Genomic DNA, 22,070 nt, shown 5'->3' with positions numbered 1-22,070 from the left:
TAAGCTTGATTTTTTTTCTCATTTAGCTATAATTTAAGCACTTTCCTCCATAGTCACTTGAAACAGTGAAAGTATCTTTCAAATAATTTAAAAAATTATTTTAATTAACTACACTTGGAGCAAAAAGAGAATAAAATATAATTTCTAAACCCTGATTACTTGTTCTTTTGCTCTAAGGGGATACAGTTATCAGTATTCCCTAGTGGCTCAGTGGTAAAGAATCCACATGTAATGAGGAGACACAAGAGACATGAATTCAATTTTTGGATTAGGAAGATCTCCTAGAGAAGGGAATGGCAACCCACTGCAGTATTCTTGCCTGGAGAGGCCCAGGCAAGAAGCCTGGAGGGCTGCAGTCCCTGGGGCTGCAGAGTCGGACACGACTGAGCGACTGACACTTCCACTTCCATCCTGCATTGGCAGGCAGATTCTTTACCACTGAATCACTAGGGAAGCCCTAGGATCAAATTTTGAGATTCTAAATAGCAACTAAAGTGTTATGGCTTATTTACATCCTCACCTGGTGGACTTTTCAGTTCTCAACTTTTGAGGTAGGAAAGAAAGTAAGAAAAAGAACATGTTATATATGTATCTTCTCAAGGATTTTATGAAGCCAGAACTTCAGACTGCTTCTGGGAGACTCGGCTGGCTTTTTCATGGAGATGAAAAACCAAGAGAGAACATTTGGCAATAAGAAAAAGTAAATAGAGTAGAATAGTAGGAAAATTGTGTACAGATGGAGATATTTTAATTAGTGTGATTATAATTTGGTCATCACTGAGTACATGGGTGGAGGAATTATAGAATATTGGAAGAAATTCGTACCTTAGAGATCATTATATCAACTCTTTCATTGTAACCTAGTTTTATAAAGGATCAAAAGTGTCACTTCAGGCTAATTTGCAATGGAGCCTGGACTAAAATCTAGATCTCCTTGTAGGACTGAGTTTTTCAGCTTGTGTGATGGACAGCTTTGTAGCCCTAAGGTACCAACAGTGATAAAAGCAAGAACAGCCACCGTATGCATTAAACACGTACAGTCGTCCAGTCAGGAGACAGATGGCAGATGTTCTATTATATTTTCCTCCTTACAAAGGACTTGACAAGAAGCTGGGAGTCCAGAGCATGTTTGAGTCCAGTTTGACAGTTCTGATCAATTTACCTTAATGTGCATTTTCCTGGTGCACATATGCCTTTGAGATGTGTGTGTGTGCTAAGTCACTTCAGTCATGTCCAACTCTTTGCAACAGTATGGACTGTAGCCTTCCAGGCTCCTTTGTCCATGGGATTCTCGAGGCAAGAGTACTGGAATAAGTTGCCATGCCCTCCTCCATGCCATTGAGGTATGTGTCTTGAAAAGCTGATTTGATCAAAATGGAACTGCGGCAAAGGAGAGTGCTTTTAAGATGTTTTATCCCAAGCCCTGTCCTATGGTTTGTCATGCCACTACAAAAAGCGTCATGATGAAACAGCTATGCCTGCTTTTCTGCTGCTCATCTTGAATGAATGCAACCGAGCTAAGTGGTAGTAAGCCTAGACTCCAAAATCATATGGCTGGGTTCAGATCATGGCTCAGCCACCTCGATTTTAATGACCTTGGGCAAATTTCTTAGCCTCCTTAGCATGGTATTTTTCTGTAAAACAGAATGATGGGAGCCTTGTAGAGTGTTGTGAAGCTCAATGAGGTAATGGACACACAGCATTTATCACCACGCCTGGCACTATAGGTGTTCCCCCAAAAGCTGGCTGTTATCATTTCCTCTCATTGCTATGGGTCGGAGAAGGCAATGGCAACCCACTCCAGTACTCTTGCCTGGAAAATCCCATGGACAGAGGAGCCTGATAGGCTGCAGTCCATAGGGTTGTGAAGAGTCAGACATGACTGAGTATCTTCACTTTCACTTTTTACTTTCATGAATTGGAGAAGGAACTGGCAACCCACTCCAGTGTTCTTGCCTGGAGAATCCCAGGGACGGGGGAGCCTGGTGGGCTGCCATCTGTGGGGTCGCACAGAGTTGGACATGATTGAAGCGACTTAGCAGCAGCAGCAGCAGCAACATTGCTATGGGTAGTGGGTATTGTCTCAGTGCTTTACAACCCAGATGGTGGTACTAGTCACTCAGTCGTGTCTGACCCTTTGAGATCACATGGACTACAGCCCTCCAGGCTCCTCTCTCCGTGGGATTCTCCAGGCAAGAACACTGGAGTGGGTAGCCATTCCCTTCTCCAGGGGATGTTCCCGACACAAGGATTGAACCCGAGTCTCCCACATTGTAGGCAGATTCTTTACTGTTTGAGCCACCAGGGAAGCCCATTTATAAGCCAGAACTCTGCATAATCTTGGTCCCCTTGAAAATCAGATGAGATGCCTGTGCTGACTGGAAAGAGAGTAAATGTGCATATAAATGTATATATGCTGTGGGTGTGTTTAAGCTGGAAGGGAGGCCTTTAAGTCACTACTACAGTATTGTACAAATTTAACAGCAAGGTGTACAGTCGGCACTCATTATCTGCGGGTTCCACATCCACAAATTTAATCAACTGAGCATTGATCCGCAGATGGGAAACTGCTGATACTGAGGGCTGAGTGTACTGCATCACTTTATATAAGGAGCTTGAGCATGCTTAGATTTGGGTACCCACCCTTGGAGCCAGTCCCCCATGACTGCCAAGGGCAGCCTGTTATTTGCCAAGGGACTGAGCTGAGAACATTGTAAGCGCCACATCTGCACAAAAAAACCCTGTAAGGGAGGGTCTTTGGACCTTTGATTTAAGTTTTAATGTGGTCTAATTTAATTAAATTAATAAATTGATAGCGTTCCTTTATTTGATATGACGGTTTGCATAAAGAAGAATCAGTGGAAAGTGTCTCTCCCATACTCATGGAGTGCCAGTCATGTTCATTTCATCCCCAACTAATAAGACAGTTCTTGCGCATTCCTCCACAGCTTAATGTACATATAAGTCAAGATTTATATAAATTCTTCCCCATGTACTTTTTTTTACAAAACTGTTAGCACACTATAAACATTATAGTCACCTTTTTGTTTTTTTTACTAATTTAGCAGTGTTTTAGATATCCATTTGGTAGTAGTAATAAGAATAGAAGTACTATTTCATGAGTTATAATTATAAACACTGTTTTAAAATTTACATGTATTAGTTCATTTAATGATCAAACAAACCCTATAAACAAAGTACTTACTGATAGTATACCTAACTTACAGGCATCAGAAGTTATCAGTGTTGTGAATTTCAAATATTTTTCCTAGTATTTAATTTGCCATTTCCTAGTTCATGCTAGTAATTCACAGGCAGATTTATTAGTCTTTTGTCACTTTTTGTGTTGGGTTGTAGCTTGAAACCCTGCTATTTTCTAACTTTAGGAATTCTTTCCTACTTTCTTCTCTTACTTTTTTGCTGTTGTTGTTTCTTGAATTTATAGCAGTGGAAGCAGAAATATGGATTGAAATACTTTTCCAAATGGCTGTTGTCCAAACACAGCTTATTGACCAGTCCAGCTTTCCCCCACAGATATGAGGTGACACTTGTATCACATGTTTAACTCTCGTATGAATTGAGTCTGTTTCTAGACTTTCCTTACTCTTGCTTTCATCTGTTTGTCAATTTTGCTTATCATTTCTTACCATAAAGCAACATCTGACTTACCAACGTTTTAAACAGAAACTTCAGCCTTTTTCATAGCTGCTAAAAAAAAAGATGTAAAATGCTAGCATTGTTGAGTGACAATAAAAATTAAACTGTTATCAGGAAAAAAAGTGTTAATAGGTTTGCACTGTTCTCCAGAAGAGTTGTGCTTTTAAGAATTTCATTCCTTTCCATAATTAAACATTAAATGAATGAAAGAAGCACCACTGGGTTTTCAGGAAAGTGCTCCTGTTTTAACACCATTGTAGAGAGTTAGAATTTCTGTGTGAACAGAGAATAAATATCTAGTCACTAAATAAAGGTTAAAATCGCAAAACATACTGCAGGAATGAAATGACACAGTGTGAAGATGGACCGAATTGCCAGAGGTCTACAGGTCTAATTTTATCTAAAGACCCATAGAGAATTATTTTAAAAGCATCCATTTTCACTTCTTAAACTGTTTCCTTCTTGGCAGAATTCTTTTGCTTGTCATTTGGAGGAAAGGCTGGAATTCTGACATCACTCATTCATAAAGAGCTGAGTTTGGAGAGAACAGGATGGCAGAGGAGTAGGTGGACGTGGAGTACATCTCTCTCCACGAATACATCAGGAATACAGCTTCAGACACAGATGTGCATGCCGAATGCCACCGGAAAGCGGGCAGGAAGACCTGGCCAGTGGAAAGGAATATATAGACCCATGCAAAACTCAGTAGGATGAAGAAACTAGGGGGAAAACAGGAGTGTTAGAAGGACTGGACCTGCCCTCTGCGGGTGGGGGAACTGAAGCAGGGGTCTGATTTGCACATCAGGGCAAATGTCTGAGTCAGAGGGGAAACATTTAAGGCTTAGAGTGAAAGAGCTGACCTGTGGCAACCTAAATGGAATGAGAATCAGATAGTCCTCACCCCAGCCATGCATACCCCAGACAGGGACACAGATCCCCTGGAAGGTGCAGCAGCTGGGAGCTGAGTTTAGGGATTGTGGAGCAGTCCCAGGGTGAGGGCTGTGGTTGACTGTGGAGAGACAGATCGAGGGGATGTGAGGGAGGAGATCATGGTGGGAAATGCCTGTGGAGGAAAGCTGGGTAGCCATGGAAGCAAGGTGATACTGCTGAGTCACGTGTAGGGGGTGGAGCCATCACCATAACCTCTCTCTCCTCACAGGCCAGCATCAGCAGCTGAACAATAGAGAGGCTGGCCCATCAAAAGCCTGACACACTGAACTACAGAGCAGGACCACACCCAGGTTGCCCCTTTAAGTGCCTGATGCGCCAATCTACAGAATAGGACCCCAGCCAGGGGGCAGATGTGCCAAACAACAGAGAAGGATCCCAGGCAAGGGAGCCCTCTAAGTGCCTGAATGGGTGGAGCTACGAAGAAAATCTGGCCAAAGAGGCCTTCTGATCACCAGCTACAAGAGGCTGAAAAAAGACTCTGATAGGGCCATAACTCCTGCCATGGAAGCAGTCTGTGTCCCTGCACACTTGGCACTGCCAGGGTCCCCACAAGCCAAGCAGCTGCACCACCTTCACACTCAGCTCTCACTGGGGCAGAGCTGCCGCAGGGAAAAAACTCTTGTGTCCACGCACACAGGGTTGCTTTTGTCATGTCCAACTCTTTGTGACCCTGTAGACTGTGGCCTGCCAGGCTTCTCTGTCAGGGGGGATTCTCCAGGCAAGAATACTGGAGTGTATTGGCCAATACTGGTTGCCATACCCTTCTAGAGCACTATATTTCCTGCTGCCCTAGCCGCCAACTCCAGAGTAGCTGGTGCTGCCAGAACCCCTGTGACCCAAGCAGCTGCACCACCTCCACACCTGGCCCTCACTGGGGCAGACCCAAGCCCTCCAGAGCAGCCTCAGGAGCAAACCCCAGTGGACACCCACATGCAGAGGTGGAAATAAAACCACAATTGAAACTCAGGGTCAGTGTGTCTAAGGAAGAAGACCCAAAACCTTCCCACCAGCTGTACAAGCTGCAGATTAAATCCACACGATCAACTAGGCAGACGGTGTCTATGGAATATATAAAAGGTCATTGAGAGCTCACACACACAAAAAAACGCACTAGTTCTGTTAGCTGTGGATGTTGGAGTCAAGAACACAGAGCAGTAGAACCAGATTAGAACCTGGGCTGCCCCTGCAGCAGGTCCAGAGACCAGCACAGTGTTGGAGGGCATCCTAGGAAGATGAGGTGGACTGTGACTCCCAGCGAGGGAAAGGACCCTGACAGCAGTGACTCAAGAAAAACATTTGTTATTCTTATGTTTTGACTTGTTATGTAGATTCTTTTGGATTTTTTTTCTTTTTATTCCCCCTCTGTTGTAGTTGATTTTATTGGCACTATGAAATCTAATTAAACTTTTGAGCTTTATTTTTTTTTCCTCAGTCACATTTTTTATTGTTGTTATAAACCTCTGCTTCTATATTGGGCTTTTTCAATTCTGTGGAGTTTTCCTTTTTTTCCTCTTTCTCTTCTTTTAATTTTAATTTTTAATTTTTTAAACCTATTATTATTTTTTCTACATTTATTCCTTTGTTTGCTTGTCCTACTGTTCTCTTCCCTTTGCAGTTAATCTTTAATGTATATAAATCTTTATCTACCTCTATTTAACTTTGCATATTATTCTTTCTTTCCTTTTCTCTCAACATACTTATTAGTTGTGTTTTCATTGTTTTATTCCCCACTTGGCACCTTGCTTTAGTTTTGTTTTCCAGTTTGTGCTTTAGTTAGTTTTGTTCTTAACTGGTAAATATAATTTTTTATTTCCTCTGTTCGCTGGGTCAGTCTACTGTACTTTATTTTTCTTGGACTGTTTTGACTTTGCTCAAGAGTGTATATGTATATGTGTATATTCTATTATTTTAATTATTATTTGCCTGATTTTGTAACTGCCATTTGTCAGGGATTCATCATTGGTTTCTAATTTTTGGATATTTGTCTTACTCTCAGTTAATGCCATAACAAACCACTTGTAAAATTTTTGTTCCTGACCAGACATCAAGCCCTGAGCCTTTGGAGTAAGAGCACTAACTCCAAGACCCTAGATTATCAGAGAACTAACCCGAAGGAGTATCAGATAGTGAGAACTCACACAAAGGAAACCACTTGAATACAAGACCCAGCATCACCCAACCACCAGTAGCACCCTGTGCAGGACGCCTCATCTAAACAACAAACAAAACAAAAATACAAACCCAATCATCAGCAGACAGGATTACCACCTCACTCAGCCTTGCCCATCAGAGGAAAAACAAACAAACAAAAACTCAGCACAAATCTCACCCTATACGAAGCTTACAGAAACCACTGGGCCTTTTAGAAGGGCAGAAACCAAAAGGAAGAAAGAATTCAACCTTTAAGGAAAAGGAGACCTCAAACACAATAAGTTAAAAAAAATAATAATGAAAAGGCAGAGAAATACTATACAAATGAAGGAACAAACTGGAAACACAGAAGTCCAAATAAATGAAGAGGAAATAGGCAAACTACCCGAGAAAGAATTCAGAATAATGATAGCAAAGATGATCAAAAACCTTGAAAACAGAAGGGAGAAAGTGCAACAATCAATTAACAAAGACCTAGAAGAATTAAAGAATAAATACACAAACAACACAATGATAGAAATTAAAAATACTCCAGAAGAAATCAAAAGCAGAAGAACAAATCAGTGAGCTGGAAGATAAAATGGTGGAAATAACTTATGAAGAGCAGAATAATGTAAAAAGAATGAAAAAAGCTGAGGACAGTCTCAGAGACCTCTGACACCATATTAAATGCACCAACATTCAAATTATAGGGGTCCCAGAAGAAAAAGAGAAAAAGAAAGCATATGAGAAAATTTTTGAAGAAATTTTACTTGAAAATTTCCCCAACATGGAAACGGAAATAGTCAATCAAGTCCAAGAGGCACAAAGAGTCCCATACAGGATAAAGGCAAGGAGAAACACACCAAGGCACATACTAATCAAACGAACAAAAACTAAACACAAAGAAAGGATATTAGAAGCATCAAGGGAAAAAGAACAAATAACATACAAGCGAGACCCCATACATTTAACAGCTGATCTTTCAGCAGAAACTCTGCAGGCCAGAAGGGAATGGCAGGATATTTAAAGTAACTGAAAGAAGAAAATCTACAACCAAGATTACAGTACCTAGCAAGGGTCTCATTCAAAATTGATGGAGAAATAAAAAGCTTCTCAGACAAGCAAAAGTTAAGAGAATTCAGTACCACCAAACCAGCTTTACAGCAAATGTCAAAGAGACTTACATAGTCAAGAAATACAAGAGAAGAAAAAAGATCTACAAAATCAACCCCAAACAACTAAGAAAATGGCAACAGGAACATATATATCAATAATTACTTTAAATATAAATGGATTAAATGCTCCAACTAAAAGACACAGACTGGCTGAATGGTTACAAAAACAAGACCCATAGATATGGTGTCTATAAGAAACCCACTTCAGACCTCATGACACACAGAGACTGAAAGTGAGAGGATGGAAAAATATATTCCATGCAGGTGGGAAGCAAAAGAAAGCTGGAGTAGCAATCCTCGTATCAGGCAAAATAGCCCTTAAAATAAAGAAGATTACAGGAGATAAGGAAGGACACTACATAATGATCAAGGTATCAATCCAAGAGGAAGACATAACGATTGTAAATATCTATGTACCCAAAATAGGAGCACCTCAATACATAAGTCAAACACTACCAGACTTAAAAGGAGAAACAGACAGTAACACAATAACAGAAGGAGACTTTAACACCCCACTCACACCAATAAGACAGAAAATTAATAATTAAGCACAAGTCTTAAATGATACATTAGATGAGATGGATCTCATTGATATCCTCAAGATATTCCATCCAAATGCAGAAGAATACACCTTCTTCTCAAGTGCACATGGAACATTCTCCAGGATAGACCACATCTTGGGTCACAAATCAGACCTCGGTAAATTTAAGAAAATTGAAATCATATCAAGCATCTCTGACCACAACACTATGAGACTAGATATCAATTACAAGAAAAAAAAAACTGTGAGAAACACAAACACATGGAGATTAAACAACATGTTTCTAAATAACCGACAGGTTACTGGAGAAATCAAAAGGGAAATAAAAAAATTCTAGAATCAAATGACAAAACGTGACAACTCAAAACCTATGGGATGCAGCAAAAGCAGTTCTAAGAGGAAGTTTATAGCAATACAAATCCTACCACAAGGGGGAAAAAAAAAAAAAAAACATCAAATAGACAACCTAACGTCACACCTAAACCAATTGGAAAAGGAAGAACAACAACAAAACCAAAACTAGTAGAAGGAAAGAAATCATAAAGATCCAAGCAGAAATAAATAAAAAACAATAGTAAAAATTAATAAAACTAAAAGCTGGTTCTTTTAGAAGATAAACAAAATTGACAAACCTTTAGCCAGACTCATCAAGAAAAAAAGAAGAATCAAATCAACAAAATTAGAAATGAAAAAGGAGAGGTTGTAACAGACAATGCAGAAACACAAAGGATTATAAGCAATATGGCAATAAAATGGATAACCTGGAAGAAATGGACAGATTCTTAGAAAAGTCCAGTCTTTCTAGACTGAACCAGGAAGAAACAGAAACCATGAACAACCCAATTACAGGCACTTAAATTGAAACCATGATCAAGAATCTCCCAAAAAACAAAGCCCAGGACCGGATGGCTTCAGAGGAGAATTCTATCAAACATTTAGTGAGAAGCTAATGGCTATCCTTCTAAAACTCTTTCAAAAAATTGTGGAGGAAGGAACACTTCCAAACTTATTCTACAAGGCCACCATCACCCTAATACCAAAACCAGACAAAAACAATGCAAAAAGAAGAAGAAGAAGAAGAAGAAAACAAAACTACAGACCAGTATCACTGATGAACATAGATGCAAAAATCCTCAACAAAATTTTAGCAAACAGGATTCAGCAGCAATTCAAAAAGCTCATATACCATGATCAAGCTGGGTTTATTCCAGGAATACATGGATTCTTCAATATACAAATCAATGCGATACACCATATTAACAAATTGAAAGATAAAAACCATATGATCATCTCAATAGATGCAGAAAAAGCCTCTGATAAAATTCAGCACCCATTTTGGAGAAGGGAATGGCAATCCACTCCATTATTCTTGCCTGGAGAATCCCATGGACAAAGGAGCCTGGTGAGTCACAGTCCATGGGGTCACAGAGTCAGACATGGCCAAGCAACTAATGCTACAGCAAACATTATTCTCAGTTGTGAAAAGCTGAAAGCGTTCCCCCTAAGATCAGAACAAGACAAGGGTGTCCACTTTCACCACTATTATTCAGCATAGTTCTGGAAGTCCTAGCTAAGAAGAAGAAAGTGAAATAAAAGGAATCTAGATCAGAAAAGAAGAAGTAAATCTCTCACTGTTTGCAGGTGACATGATACTGTACATAGAAAACCATACAGGTAGTATCAGAAAATTACTAGATCTAATCAGTGAGTTCAGCAAAGTTGCAGGATACAAAGTTAATACACAAAATCACTTGCATTTCTATATACTAACAATGAAAAATCAGAAAGAGAAATCAAGGAATCAATCTGATTCACCATTGCAACAAAAAGAATTAAATATCTAGGAATAAACTTACCTAAGGAGACAAAAGAACTGTATACAGAAAATTATAATACTGATGAAAGAAATCAAAGATGACATAAACAGATGGAGAGATATTCCATGTTCCTGGATAGGAAGAATCAATATTGTGAAAATGACTGTACTACCAAATGCAATCTACACATTCAGTGTGATCCCTATCAGACTACCAATGGCATTTTTCATAGAACTAGAACAAAAAATTTCACAATTCATATGGAAACACTAAAGACCCCAAAAAGCTGAAGCAGTCTTGAAAAACAAGAATAGATCTGGAGGAATCAACCTGCCTGACTTCAGATTATACTACAAAGCTACAGTCATCAAGACAGGATGGTACTGGCACAAAAACAGAAATATAGACCAATGGAACAAGATAGAAAGCCCAGAAATAAACCCATGCACCTATGAGTACCTTGTTTTTTACAAAGAATGCAAGAATATACAATGGGGCAAAGACGGCCTATTCAATAAATGGTGCTGGGAAAACTGGACAGCTATATGTAAAAGAATGAAATTAGAATACTTCCTAACACCATACACAAAGATAAACTCAAAATGGATTAAAGACCTAAATATAAGACCAGAAACTATATAACTTTTAGAGGAAAACATAGGCAGAACACTCGATGACATAAATCAAAGCAAGATCCTCTATGACCCACCTCCTAGAGTAATGGAAATAAAAAGAAAAGGAAACAAGTGGGACCTGATTAAACTTAAAAGCTTTTACACAGCAAAGGAAACTATAAGCAAGATGAAAAGACAACCCTCAGAATGGGAAAAAAAATAATAGCAAATGAAAACTCACAGAGGATTAATTCCCAAAATATACAAGCAGCTCATACAACTCAATGCCAGAAAAACAGACAACCCAATCAAAATGTAGGAGAAAGACCTAAACACATTTCTCCAAAGAAGACATACATATGGCTAACAAACACATGAAAAGATACTCAACATCACTCATTATTCAGTTCAGTTCAGTTCAGTCACTCAGTCATGTCCGACTCTTTGTGACCCCATGAATCCCAGCACACCAGGCCTCCCTGTCCATCACCAACTGCCGGAGTTCACTCAAACTCATGTCCATCGAGTCAGTGATGCCATCCAGCCATCTCATCCTCTGTCGTCCCCTTCTCCTCCTGCCCCCAATCTTCCCAGCATCAGAGTCTTTTCCAAAGAGTCAACTCTTTGCATGAGGTGGCCAAGTATTGGAGTTTAAGCTTTAGCATACGTCCTTCCAAAGAGCACCCAGGACTGATCAACCAGAATGGACTGGTTGGATCTCCTTGCAGTCCAAGGGACTCTCAAGAGTCTTCTTCAACAACACAGTTCAAAAGCATCAATTCTTCAGCACTCAGCTTTCTTCACAGTCCAACTCTCACATCCATACATGACCACAGGAAAAACCATAGCCTTGATTAGACAGACTTTTGTTGGCAAAATAATGTCTCTACTTTTGAATATGCTATCTAGGTTAGTCATAATTTTCCTTCCAAGGAGTAAGCATCTTTTAATTTCATGGCTGCAATCACCATCTGCAGTGATTTGGAGCCTCAAAAAATAAAGTCTGACACTGTTTCCCCATCTATTTCCCATGAAGTGATGGGACCAGATGCTATGATCTTCGTTTTCTGAATGTTGAGCTTTAAGCCAACTTTTTCACTCTCCTCTTTCACTTTCATCAAGAGGCTTTTTAGTTCCTCCTTACTTTCTGCGATAAGGGTGGTGTCATCTGCATATCTGAGGTTATTGATATTTTTCCCGCTAATCTTCATTGAGCTGACTGTGGCTCAGGTCATGAACTCCTTATCGCTCATTATTAGAGAAATGCAAATGAAAGCTACAATGAGATACCACCTCACACTGGTCAGGATGGCCATGATAAAAAAAAAAGTCTACAAACAATAAATGCTGGAGAGGGTGTGGAGAAAAGGGAATGCTCTTGCACTGTTGGTGGGAATGTAAAATGATACAGCCACTATGGAAGATGGTATGGAAACTCCTTAAAAAACTAGGAATAAAACCACCATATGACTCAGGAATTCCACTCCTCAGCATATACCCTGAGGGAACCAAAATTGAAAAAGACACATGTATCCCATTGTTCATTGCAGCACTTTTACAATAGCTAGAACATGGAAGCAACCTAGATGTCCATCGACAGAGGAATGGATAAAGAAGCTGTGGTGCATATACACAATGGAATATTACTCAGGCATAAAAAGGAGTGCATTTGAGTCAGTCCTGATGAGGTGGATGAACCTAGAACCTATTATACAGAGTGATCTGAGTCAGAAAGAGAAAGATGAATATCATATTCTAATCTATATATACAGAATAAGAAAAATGGTACTGAAGAATTTACATACAGGGCAGCAATGGAGAAACAGGCATAGAGAACAGATTTATGGACATGGGGAGAGGAGAGGAGAGGGTGAGATGTATAGAAAGAGTAACAATGAAAACTACATTCAGTCAGTTCAGTTCAGTTCAGTCGCTCAGTCGTGTCCAACTCTTTGCAACCCCATGAACTGCAGCACGCCAGGCCTCCCTGTCCATCACCAACTCCTGGAGTTCACTCAGACTCGTGTCCATCGAGTCCGTGATGCCATCCAGCTACCCATCCTCGGTCGTCCCCTTCTCCTACTGCCCCCAATCCCTCCCAGCATCAGAGTCTTTTCCAATGAGTCAACTCTTTGCATGAGGTGGCCAAGGTACTGGAGTTTCAGCTTCAGCATCATTCCCTCCAAAGAAATCCCAGGGTTGATCTCCTTCAGAATGGACTGGCTGGATCTCCTTGCAGTCCAAGGGACTCTCAAGAGTCTTCTCCAACACCACAGTTCAAAAGCATCAATTCTTCGGCACTCAGCCTTCTTCACAGTCCAACTCTCACATCCATACATGAAAACTACATTACTATAAGTAAAATAGAGAGCCAATGGGATTTTCTCTAAGGCTCATGAGACTCAAAGAGGGGCTCTTTGGGGTGGGATGGGGAGGGAGATGGGAATGAGGTTCAGAAGGGAGGGGATATATGTATACCTATGGCTGATTCATGCTGAGGTTTGACAGAAAACAGCAAAATTCTGTAAAGCAATTAGCCTTCAATTAAAAAAAAAACTAAAAAGTGGAAAAAATAAAAAGCTGATTTTGAGACCTAAGGACAAGAAAAAGAGGGCAGTGGTGTAGTGACTGCATGACAGGGGCTTTTTCTCAAGTGAGATTGCCTCCATGGCACCATCTTTTAGGGTTTCTTCTCCCCTTGAAGGAAACTTTGGACCCATGCACCTCTCTAGGTTGATACAGAGTGAGTGCATTCACAGAAGGAGTTCAGTTTCGTGTGAATACAGACCTTCACAGTGAACTCTGATTCTTTCTCTCTCTCTCTTTTTTTTTTTTTTTTTTTTGGCATGTAATTGCTTTACAATGTTGTGTTCATTTTTGCTGTGCAAGGAAGTGGCTCAGTCACTGTATACATGTATACTCTCCCTCCTGAAGCTCCTTCCCTCTCACTCCCATCCCACCTTCTGGGTGACCACTGAGCACCAAGCTGAGCCCCCTGTACCAGACAGCAGCTTCCCACTGGTTACCTGTTTTACGCTTGGTAGTGGGTATTTGTTGGAGCTGCTCTCCCCATTCATCCCGCCTTCTCCTTTCCCGCGCCGTGTCCACACGTCCACGTGTTCTCTGTGTCTGTGTCTCTAGTCTTACCCTGCAAATAGATTCACCTGTATTATTTTTCTAGATTCCACATTTATTTGTTAAAACATGATATTTGTTTTTCTGACTTACTTCACTCTGTATGGCAGATTCTAGGTCCACCCATGTCTCTACAAATGACCCAATTTCATTTCTTTTATGGCTGAGGAATATTCCACTGTACATGTGTACCACAAGTCCTCGATCCATCTGTCAGCACCTTTAGGCTCCTCCCACATCTGGGCTATTGTAAATAGTACCACAGGAGAACACAGTGGAGACAAGACTGCCATGTCAAGGGTTCTGGACTAGAGTGGTGAGGCGAGAGCATGCCCTCAAATCCCTAGAGGAATGGAATTTGCAAAAGAGCCATTGAACAAAAAGACTAAGATTGTTTTTATTCCTGTTACATCCAAATATACATACAATATACATCAAATATACATACAAAATATATTAACAACCTACGACAAGCAGGGTAACGTGGCCAAGCAGTCAAAGGTGCTGGATTAAGGCTCCAGTCTCTTTGGGGGCATCAGTTTGAATCCCAGAGCTGCCAGCTTGTCTGTATCTTTAGGCTTCCCATGTGGTGCTAGTGGTAAAGAACCTGCCTGAAATGCAGGAGACATAAGAGATGCAGGTTTGATTTCTGGGTCAGGAAGATCCAGTATTCTTGCCTGGAGAATCCCATGGACAGAGGAGCCTGGCGGGCAGAGTCAGATGTGACTGAGCAACTAAGCCCATTCCTATTTACTTCTGAGAATTTTATGTGGCCCCAGACTGTTTTAAAGCTGAAAGTGACCTTAGAGTTTCTACTCTTTAACCTCTTATTTTAGATAAGAAGTATTAATTTTGTGCAACTACCTTGTTAAGTATGAAGAGAGATAACATTTGTCATTGTTTATACATTTCAAAAGAATTCAAGTTTGCAATCAGGACACACAGACATTGTCCCTATTGTGACTTATTCTTCACATCAGTGCAGTTGAGGAATGTACATGTTACTGGTGGGAATTAGGATATTCAGATGTAAGTAGCACCTCTATTTTCAATTCAGTTGAGTTCAGTCACTCAGTCGTGTCTGCCTCTGCAACTCCATGGACTGCAGCATACCAGGCTTCCCTGTCCATCACCAACTCCCAGAGCTTGCTCAAACTCATGTCCATCAAGTCGGTGATGCCATCCAACCATCTCATCCTCTATCATTCCCTTCTCCTTCCGCCTTCAATCCTTCCCAGCAGCAGTGTCTTTTCCAATGAGTCAGTTCTTTGCATCAGGTGGCCAAAGTATTGGAGCTTCGGCTTCAGCATCAGTCCTTCCAATGAATATTCAGGACTGATTTCCTTTAGGATGGACTGGTTGGATCTCCTTGCAGTCCAGGGGACTCTCAAGAATCTTCTCCAACACCACAGTTCAAAAGCATCAATTCTTTGGCGCTCAGCTTTCTTTATAGTCCAACTCTCACATCCAGACATGACTACTGGACAAACCATAGCTTTGGCTAGATGGACCTTTTTAGGCAAAGTAATGTCTCTGCTTTTTAATATGCTAAGTTAGCATAGCTTTCCTTCCAAGGAGCAAGCGTCGTTTAATTTCATGGCTGCAGTCAGCATTTGCAGTGATTTTGGAGCCCCCAAAAATAAAGTTTCTCACTGTTTCCGTTGTTTCCCCGTCTATTTACTTTGAAGTGATGGGACTGGATGCCGTGATTTTAGTTTTCTGAATGTTGTTTTCAGTTCACTTCAGTTCAGTCGCTCAGTCGTGTCCGACTCTTTGTGACCCCATGAATCACAGCATGCCAGGCCTCCCTGTCCATCACCAACTCCCGGAGTTCACTCAGACTCACGTCTATCGAGTCCGTGATGCCATCCAGCCATCTCATCCTCTGTCGTCCCCTTCTCCTCCTGCCCCCAATCCCTCCCAGCATCAGAGGCTTTTCCAATGAGTCAACTCTTCGCATGAGTTGACCAAAGTACTGGAGCTTCAGCTTTAGCAACATTCCTTCCAAGGAAATCCCAGGGTTGATCTCCTTCAGAATGGACTGGTTGGATCTCCTTGCAATCCAAGGAACTCTCAAGAGTCTTCTCCAACACCACAGTTCAAAAGCATCAGTTCTTCGGTGCTCAGCCTTCTTCACAGTCCAACTCTCATGTCCATACATGACCACAGGAAAAACCATAGCCTTGACTAGACGGACCTTAGTTTGCAAAGTAATGTCTCTGCTTTTGAATGTGCTATCTAGGTTGGTCATAACTTTTCTTCCAAGGAGTAAGCGTCTTTTAATTTCATGACTGCAGTCACCATCTGCAGTGATTTTGGAGCCCCGAAAAATAAAGTCTGAATGTTGTTTTAAGCCAACTTTTTTTCACTCCTTTCACTTTCATCAAGAGGCTCTTTAGTTCTCCTTCGCTTTCTGCCATAAGAGTTGTGTCATCTGCATATCCGAGGTTATTGATATTTCTCCCGGCAATCTTGATTCCAGCTTGTGCTTCATCCAGCCTGGCATTTCTCATGATGTTCTCTGCATGGAAGTTAAATAAGCAGGGTGACAATATACAGCCTTGATGTATTCCTTTCCCGATTTGGAACCAGTCTGTTGTTCCATGTCCAGTTCTAACTGTTGTTTCTTTATCTGCATACAGATTTCAGGAGGCAAATAAGGTGGTCTGGTATTCCCATCTCTTGAAGAATTTTCCACAGTTCGTTGTGATCCACACAAAGGCATTGGCGTAGTCAATAAAGAAGAAGTAGATGTTTTTCTGGAACTCTCTTGCTTTTTTGATGATTCAACAGATGTTACCAGTTTGATCTCTCACTCCTCTGCCATTTCTAAATCCAGCTTGAACATCTGGAAGTGCACAGTTCATGTACTGTTGAAGCCTGGTTTGGAGGATTCTGAGCATTACTTTGTTAGCCTGTGAGATGAGTGCAATTGTGTGGTAGTTGGAACATTCTTTGGCATTGCCCTTCTTTGGGATTGGAATGAAAACTGACCTTTTCCAGTCCTGTGGCCACTGCTGAGTTTTCCAAATTTGCTGGAATATTGAGTGCAGCACTTTCACAGCATCATTCTTTAGGATTTGAAATAGCTCAACTGGAATCCCATCACCTCCACTAGCTTTGTTCATAGTGATGCTTCCTAAGGCCCACTTGACTTCGCATTCCGGGATGTCTGGCTCTAGTTGAATGATAACACCATCCTGGTTATCTGGGTCATGAAGATCTTTTTTGTACAGTTCTTCTGTGTATTCTTGCTACCTCTTCTTAATATCTTCTGCTTCTGTTAGGTCCATACCATTTCTGTCCTTTATCGAGCCCATCTTTGCATGAAATGTTCCCTTGGTATCTCTAATTTTCTTGATGAGATCTCTAGTCTTTCCCACTCTATTGTTTTCCTCTATTTCTTTGCACTCTATTGTTTTCCTCTATTTCTTTGCATTAATCACTGAAGAAGGCTTTCTTATCTCTCCTTGCTATTCTTTGGAACTCTCCATTCAAATGGGTACGTCTTTCCTTTTCTCTTTTGCCTTTCACTTCTCTTCTTTTCTCAGCTATTTGTAAGGCCTCCTCAGACAACCATTTTGCCTTTCTGCATTTCTTTTTCTTGGGGATGGTCTTGATCACTGCCTCCTGTATAGTCTGATGAACCTCTGTCCATAGTTCTTCAGTCACTCTATCAGGTCTAATCCCTTGAATCTATTTTTCACTTCCACTGTATAATTGTAAGGAATTTGATTTAGGTCATACCTGAATGGTCTAGTGGTTTTCTCTACTTTCTTCCATTGAAATCTGAATTTTGGAATAGGGAGTTCATGATCTGAGTCACAGTTAGTTCCTGGTCATGTTTTTGCTGACTGTATAGAGCTTCTCCATCTTTGTCTGCCAAAAATATAATCAGTCTGATTCCAGCATTGACCATCTGGTGATGTCCATGTGTACAGTCTTCTCTTTTGTTCCTGGAAGAGGGTGTTTGCTATGACCAGTGCATTCTCTTGGCAAAACTCTGTTAGCATTTCCCCCTGCTTCATTCTGTACTCCAAGGTCAAATTTGCCTATTACTGCAGGTATCTTTTGACTTCCTGCTTTTGCATTTCAGTCCCGTATAATGAAAAAGACATCTTTATTGGGTGTTAGTTCTAGAAGATCCTATAGGTCTTCATAGAACCATTCAACTTCAGCTTCTTCAGCATTACTATTTGGGGCAGAAACTTGGATTACTGTGATATTCAATGGTTTCCCTTGGAAATGAACAGAGATCATTCAGTCATTTTTGAGATTGCACCCAAGTACTGCATTTCAGACTCTGTTGTTTACTATGTGTGACTATCTTAGTTCTTCCCAAGTTACGGAAAGTGTTCTTTTTTGCTTTTTGTCCATTTTGTCATACTTCTTCCTTTCTTTCAGGTCCACAGGTCACAGTCTTAAACTGCACAAATATCACTCCTAATTTTTCCTCTTATGTGTCCCAAGTATCATCCCCCACTCCCTTGGATGACATGGTGACCTATGGAAAGAGTTCTATACGCCAGTATTTTTCAAACTATAATGTATGTGCAAGCATATTGTCACAATGCAGGTTCTGATTGGCTTGTTTTTATCAAGCTTCATGAGCTGCTTGTATATTTTAGAGATTAATCTTTTGTCCATTGCTTCATTTGCAGATGTTTTCTCCCATCTGAGGGCTGTCATCTTGTTTATGATTTCCTTTGCTGTACAAAGAGCTTTTAAGTTTAATTAGGTCCTATTTGTTTATTTTTGTTTTGTTTTCATTGCTCTAGGAAGTGGGTCATAAAAGATCTTTCTGTGGCTTATGTCAAAGAGTGTTTTTCTCATGTTTTCCTCTAAGAGTTTTACAGTGTCCAGTCTTACATTTACATCTTTAATCCATTTTGAGTTTATTTTTGTGTATAGTGTTAGATACTGTTCTAATTTCAGTCTTTTACATGCATCTGTCCAGATTTCCCAGCACCTCTTATTGAAAAGGCTCTCTTTTCTCCATTGTATCTTCTTGCATCCTTTGTCATAGCAATTATATTCCAATGTAAAAAAAAATTTTTTTAATGTCAAAATGAAGGTTCCACTTCAGCACTCTGGACAGCTCCCAGTGATGCTGGTCAGGGGACCACGTTGAGGAGCAAGGCATCGGTCATCACAGTGATTTCATGTCTCATCTTGTCCTCTCTAGCACTGGCTTACTACCACAAAACTGTTTAGACATATAAGGAAAAGATCTTATCTGTTCCTTACCACTCCCAAGAGTAAATGTTTTAAATAGTAACTAGGAAAAACGTAAACTGTTTATTCCAACACTGCTGACAGAAGTCATAAATCTAAGCCAACTGTACTGAAGAAGTGTAATTTCACCTTGGCTTTGGGTATCTGTTGAGAAAATAGCATCTTCTGCCCAAATGTTCTCTGTTATTTTAAGCCAGTGTGTTCTAATTCCTGGTTTCTTGACCAATGTATGAAGTTTTTATTTCAGAGGTTGGAGGAAAAATAATACAATCCCTTCTGTATGCCTTCAGACACCCCCACTAGGCATACATAGTTAAGTCCCAGGAAGTGGCAAAGGGTTAGACCTGTGCATCTCAGTGACTAGGTATAAAATAACAATTTGTATCTTCATTATCTGATTTCCAAAGGCTAATAAGCAGTGTTTTTCCAGTGACAGTGAACGAAACTCAACCTTAAATGAGATGGGCTCACCGTTTATCAATGTTTTGCCTGCTCTTCCTGTTGGAGTTCTTTACTCCTCGGAATCAACAAAGAAAGCTCATTCGTTTCACTTTGTGAAAACTCTTCATTTTTCCCTCAGACTTTCCATTTCACGCTGTGTGAATTTTATTAAGATCTCTTTCACAGAAGCTAAGTGCTGGCTCTATGGGGCCCTAAGGGCTAGCAGTCGCAGCCTCTGTAATTTCTAAAGCCTCTTGAGACATTTATTTTCTACCAAAACTCCTCGGAAAATCACAGAGAAGAATCTAAAATCTCTTTGGTGATGGAAGATGGAGGTTGGCCTCATGAGTATTTCATGCAGATCTTTTGGTATTACAGCCTGAAAACACCAACACGGCAGTCCTGTTAATATCCAGTCTGTGAATGGGAACATCATACTAATACTCAGTGCCTCTTTTTGAAGGCCTCCAACTACTTTTAAAAGCCGGTTTAAAATACTAATTAATTATTTTTATTTTAGAATTCAGTTCTGTTCAGTTCAGTTGCTCAGTCATATCCGACTCTTTGCAACTCCATGAACCACAGTACACCAAACCTCCCTGTCCGTCACCAACTCCTGGAGTTTACCCAGACTCATGTCCATCAAGTCGGTGATGCCATCCAGCCATCTCATCTTCTGTCACCCTCTTCTCCTCCTGCCCCCAGTCCCTCCCAGCATCAGAGTCTTTTCCAATGAGTCAACTCTTCGCATGAGGTGGCCAAAGTATTGGAGTTTCAGCTTCAGCATCAGTCCCTCCAATGAACACCCAGGACTGATCTCCTTTAGGATGGACTGGTTGGATCTCCTTGCAGTCCAAGGGACTCTCAAGAGTCTTCTCCAACACCACAGTTCAAAAGCATCAGTTCTTTGGTGCTCAGCTTTCTTCACAGTCCAACTCTCACATGCATACATGACCACTGGAAAAAAAACCATAGCCTTGACTAAATGGACCTTTGTTGGCAAAGTAATGTCTCTGCTTTTGAATATGCTATCTAGGTTGGTCATAATTTTTCTTCCAAGGAGTAAGCGTCTTTTAATTTCATAGCTGCAATCACCATCTGCAGTGATTTTGGAGCCCAAAAAAATAAAGTTGAATTAGTCTTGGTTAATAAAATATATCCATAATCTTGCTGCCTGAGAAACTGTCAGTGGTTTTATTCCAAGAAAAAATTGTTTTAGAGGTGCATGAGTGCTAAGCCGTTTCAGTCACGTCCTACTCTTTGTGATGCCAGGGACTATAGTCCATGAGGCTCCTCTCTCCATGTGATTTCCCAGCCAAGAATACTGGAATGGGTTGCCATTTCCTCCTTCAGGGGATCTTCCTGACCCAGGGATCAAACTCATGTCTCTTAAGTCCCCTGCATTGGCAAATGGGTTCTTTACCATTAGCACCACCTAGGAAACCCCATTTTAAAAAGTCATCATACTTAAATAATTGAAAAGGAATTTGTATTCTGATTTTTTTTCCACTTGAATTTACATTGTAAGAATTTTAACCAGTTCCCTGGTGGCCAGGTGGTTAGGATTCCGTGCTTTCACTGCTGTGGTCCAGGTTGAATCTCTGGTTAGGGAACTGAGATTTCACAAGCCATGTGGCATGGCCAAAAGAAGAAAAAGAGTTTCAATGTTATTATGTGCTTTCATAAATGACACAATAATAGCTTTGTAATAGTCCATCAGATAAAAATATTATATTTACACAAACAGATTCTGTATGGTGGATATTTAGATTAGTTTCATATTTTCTGTATGATGAAAATAAGAGTAACCAACATTTTTGAGCACTTAATACATGCTAAATGACACTAAAAATATTGTGTCATCTCTTAACTGTCATAATGATCTTATGACATGTGTATTATAATTTTTCCTGCTGGAGATGTTGAAAGGAGGGTTATCTTGCTCAAGGTCACACTGCTGGTAAGTGGCTGAGCCAAGGTTCAAACAAATATTCATACATCCATGTTGAGTCTCCTCTCTGGCATGTTGTCTCTTAGTGTATACTGAGATTTATGTAAGGATTCTTCAGTTTGAATAAAAGCTTCAACCTATGTATGCAGATCCTTAAAGTCTGCTCCTTGGTTCCTGCTGCAATGAGTATAAAATTGCAGATTTTCATTCTTAACATTTCAAGAGCTATCAAGTCATAGGAGATAGTGCTATGATATCAATGTGAAGGTTCTTAAAACAACAGTTTGTTTTTATTCTTTAAATATTGGTAAGACATGCACTGTCATAACTGAAATTGCTTTTACAGTGCTGTGAACACTTCATCTTTAAAATTCCAAATGTGCATGGATATTCACCCATAGTGTCATCCTCGTGCACAGT

The 22,070-nt window shown here is 40.4% G+C and overlaps 1 protein-coding gene across 1 annotated transcript in view; it reads left to right on the top strand.

The window, feature by feature from the left end:
• DOK6 (docking protein 6) overlaps positions 1–22,070 on the top strand; it is a 404,688-nt gene that overhangs the window by 296,057 nt on the left and 86,561 nt on the right. The gene's annotated exons all lie outside the window — the stretch shown is intronic.

The sequence above is a fragment of the Ovis canadensis genome, chromosome 23 (genome assembly GCF_042477335.2).
Source record: "Ovis canadensis isolate MfBH-ARS-UI-01 breed Bighorn chromosome 23, ARS-UI_OviCan_v2, whole genome shotgun sequence".
NCBI classification, from domain to species: domain Eukaryota; kingdom Metazoa; phylum Chordata; class Mammalia; order Artiodactyla; family Bovidae; genus Ovis; species Ovis canadensis.
This window is presented reverse-complemented; position numbering and strand designations above follow the sequence as displayed.